A 4,626-nucleotide genomic window follows, 5' to 3' on the forward strand; every position below is an offset into this window, starting at 1 on the left:
CTCAGAGAGAGGAGGGATTCGTAACAATTTATATACAGTTCACTTGGGAGATTTATGGTGTCCCGAGTCACCGGTTCAAATCCCGAATCGAGGAAATGATTGACTCTGTTAAACAGTCCGCGAACCAGAAATCCGTGTAAGAAATTCTGTTAACCCGGGAGAAGGTGTTAGGCATTCCCGAGTTCCGTTGTTCTAGCACGATCGCTCAACTGTTATAATTGGCATAACTATCTGATTTTAGAAACAATTTAAACCTATGTGCATTTTTATTTTTAACCGCTTAATTCATTTTTTAAAAGAAGATTTAACGTCGTCTAAAACATGTCTTTGGATCACGTCACATGAAATGCACCCGTAATCTGAAACACATTTTATTCAATGTTATAAGGATTTGGATTTGGGTCACATGAAATGCACACCCGAGTTTAGGAAGGTAATATTATTAAAGTACGCACCTAAAAGCAACAACGCGTTGTAAACTTTGCGAGGGCCATGAAAATTTCTAATGGCACGCCTCAAATTCTATGGTTAAGTTAAAACTAATTAAAACGAGGGCCACACAATTGTAATCTTTGTTCGGCACGGCACACCTCGAATTATTCTAATCAAAGGTTTCTAAATTAAACTACGAAGGCCATACACATAAAGGGAAGTAACTGATTTCCATCTCAGGCCCAATCTTGAGCCCAAGTCCTTGGGGCAACTGGCTATCAGCGGAAAATGGGACTGCAGGTCGAGTCCTTAAATTTGCACACCTCGGATGATTTAACGCAGACGGAGTGAATTCAATTCCCAAGTTTTATAAAGCTGATTCGAAGCTGAACATGCCTTTACTTGACCAATCGATTCATTTGGCCCAAATGACATTGAAAATATGACTCAATTCACAGCACCTCAAACGAACTCAATGCTTAATATTTTTAAGTTAACGACTAACACCTTAACAATCAAACAATTCAAATGACTAAAATTTAATTTAAAACAGACCATGGCATCTGTTGGATATGAAGTCAAATTGGTAATGTAAACGTGAGTTAGCAAACTGAGCCAGTATGAAAGCAGATTTGGCTTAATTGTGATGCTTACCACAATGATCCATATGACTTTGACTCAAACTTACAACCAAACCTTGCATGTCCACCCCAAGCCAAACTTCATTTTTTTAAGCAAACAGACAGAGTTGATTATTAAGAAATCGAGGAAGTGCACCAATTAGAATAGCAATCCTAAGACTCCAATTTCAGGAATACATAATCACCCTTTTAACTAAACACACCTCAACTCTTTAAAAGACCACTCGATAATTTAACAGTTGAGAGCAAAAGAGCTTAAACACATAAATGAATACATTCATACTACTAGATATGAATAGCTTAACCAACAGTCCATATACCCAAAAAAGTCTCAAATGTTCTGAATTACTTACACATCAGCAAAACTGTTTCTCATCAAGACAAAATGCAGCATAGATTTCCTAGGAAACAATGCACTACTACTATATCAAAATGAACAGGTAAGGTTAATCATTGTTACACTATACTCCAAACTTCAAAAATTCCAAGTAAATAGCTAACATCTAAAGGGAACAACATTCATTTATAGAATCTTCAAGCAATTACAACTTTCACACTTGCATCTCATCTTTCATAGAATCAGGAAATACCTGGAAAGCGAAATAACAAAGGGAGTGAGAATAGCAGCAGTAGGCAACCCAGAATATGATCTCAGATTCAATCACTTGAACGAGTGAAATTAACCCAAGATGAAGCCCATGAAACAGTGTTCAACCAGCAGAAAAATTAAGCTAAAACCCTTCCAAGATCCAAATTTAGCTCACTTCAGACCCCAGCATCAAACTCCATTTTCAGAAATCAAAAAATAACTCCCAGATCACAGAAATGTTCAATGGAACAGTGTTTTAATTTTCAATCCAGCCGTCTCTTTTTTTTCTCTATTTCAGCTCTTCATTCCTTAGGTCTGCCTTGAAAGGCAAGTTTATGATGCCTTTATAGGCAAGGGACTAGGGCAGACCTTAGGATTTTAACTTTGCCCTCTGCCCCCCTCTTTAATTATCATTTTTAGCTACTTGACCCTCAATTCTTGACTTGTTACCCAAGTTAACCTACCAAAAACCTGAAATTCAATTAAAAACCCCTGCCCAAACTCCCTAGAAGCTTCTAAATCTGTTATCCTAATATTCCTTACCCCAAAATTCCCAAATTACCCCTCAGCCCTGTTCTTACCCTGAAAACCAACTTGGGTCCTTTTGACCCAATTGCCCAGCCCAAGTCTGGCTTGCAAAGCAAGACCACACGACCCCTTTTGGGCTTTCAATTTGACAGAAAACCAATCCAATTCAGCAACTCATAAAAACCCAACCCAAAACTCAAACCAACAGACATTGTAGACCAAACCAAATTTCGAGCTGAAAGCAGAAACAAAAAGAAGAACAAGAACTACCTAATACAAAGCACAGGAATTAAACAAACGTAGTTAGCATGCTCCTACTTTAATTACCGGCAGGAATTGATTCAAACAAACAAACATTGACCAAGAACAGAGAAGACACATGGTGGAATGAAGAATCAAAAGAACGGGGAAAAGAGAAGACGAGGGTACCTATTCAACAACTGAGAATAGACGAAGCTTGAAGGCACTCGGACTCGTCGATTTTGAGCCGAAATTGGTCTCAATCATGCGTTCTTATCAAGAACGGACGAACGAGACCAGTTTCGACTCTAATCCTCAGCCCTAAACTGGAAAATTCTTTTCGTCTTCTTTCCTTTTCAAGTCCATACTTGGCTCCGTTTAGTGACGACTGAGGGGTTATGGTGAGAAATTAAAGGTCAGGGATGAAGGAAGGTTGTGGAGCCGGATTTTGGGGGGGGGGGGGGGGGACGGAGCTCCTTTGCTCTGTAACAATGGTGGAACTGGTCTGCTAGGGCTTGAAGAACGAGAGAGATGAAAGGGATGAAAGATAAGGGTGTGTTTGGAACTGAACTGGTCGCTATGTTTTCAGACATTAATATGTAGAGAGGGGAAGGACTTCTGGCCGTTGGATGAGCTAAGATTAAGGGCTCAGATCACTTTGAGCCTCTGAATTGAAGCGATGTCGTTTGGACATGGGGTAGAGACGGGTCAGGCTTCAATTTGGACGGGTTCNATAAAAACTCTAAATTAATTCCTAGAACTTAATTGACCCAAAAACACTAACTAAACCTAAATGATAATTATCAAAACTAATAAATTAAAAGGAAAACTACTGAAATCAAATATTAACGCACAAAGTGCAAATTAAACTATTTTGTGATTTTTCTTTTTTTTATAAAATAACTTGATTATTGATTAATTCCTAAAATGTGAGATTAACTCCTAAATGCAAATACACATATTTTGTATTTTTTTCATTAATTAAATAAGAAATAAAAAATGCACAGACAAACGCAAATAATTAACACAAAATGCCACGAAAATCAATAAAATTGCAAGTAATAAAAAGAAATTATTTTGTTTTGAATTTATGGGAATAATTCATATAGGGCAAAAATCACGTGCTCACACAAATCAACAAGCTTAGAGTCATTTTTAATTACCCAATGTACATAAACCTCGAGCCAAATTAAAGAGAAACAACTCACATGAAGGAGACCATAACCAAACAGTAGAGGCCTAGCTATGAATCCAAAACAACTCAAGTCCCAACTTCAAGGAGACGATATTAACTACCTCTAATACAACTTTCATGAATCTAATATGCTAATAAATACTTGCTAGCACCATATCCTTTACAGACTAAATGCTGAGCTTAAAACTTGCTGATTTGGCCCATAGTTAACCAAATCCCCAAGCAAAGGCCAACACTCAACACTAAAAACCTTTCAATAAATCTCAAATAAGCATAAAATTTCGCATGAACACTGACTATGCATGAACACACCCCATTTGAAGCCTACTAGAGCTAATTATGAACATGATTTTAACACATGATGCTGGTGAATTAGATAGCAGTGAACCTAGGCCATTAGATCTATATTAATGAACAAAAGGTCATTCAAAACATGTGGAAAGTCATGGGGATGAACTGAAAGTCCAGCATGTGAATTCCATATCAATTCTATTAATAGCTACAAGTTATTCACTTAAAACTAACATATACAAAGGTCAGGTAAACTAGAAAACAAATCAGAAAACAGAAATGGAATAATTCTTATGCTTCAATTCTTCAATTCGATTCATTCCTCAAGTTCTCACTTCACAATCAACAGGTTACAGAGTTGTGTACTTGAATATTGGACAAAGCCACAAGAGAATGAGTTATCAGCAGGCAACAGTAGTAAGCAGAATCAACAGGATCAGCTTAAACCAGAAGGAGTATGGAAGCAATAGACACAGCCTCACTCGAACAAATATCAAAGTGAGCTTCAAAACCAAACCTCAAACACCCAATTTTAATTCATTTTGAACTATATGAACCAAAAAATCTTTTCAGAGAGTAAGAACTTAAGAAATCACCAAAGAGTTTCAATGAAACAGTGACTTTTCTTCAATTTTTAGCCGCCTTTGATTTTTCTGATTTTTTAGCTCTTCCCCCCAAAACCCCCTTGCAAGGCAAGAATAAGATGCCTT

At 37.2% G+C, this 4,626-nt stretch overlaps 1 long non-coding RNA gene across 1 annotated transcript; it reads right to left on the reverse strand.

Annotated features, from left to right (window-relative positions):
• LOC109224047 lies at positions 1,313 to 2,890 on the reverse strand. The gene is made up of 2 exons (XR_002067688.1): positions 2,620 to 2,890; positions 1,313 to 1,663 (listed from the first exon to the last, which is right to left on the reverse strand). It is a non-coding gene; the product is annotated as an uncharacterized LOC109224047 (long non-coding RNA).

Source organism: Nicotiana attenuata, chromosome 3 (assembly GCF_001879085.1).
Source record: "Nicotiana attenuata strain UT chromosome 3, NIATTr2, whole genome shotgun sequence".
NCBI lineage: Eukaryota > Viridiplantae > Streptophyta > Magnoliopsida > Solanales > Solanaceae > Nicotiana > Nicotiana attenuata.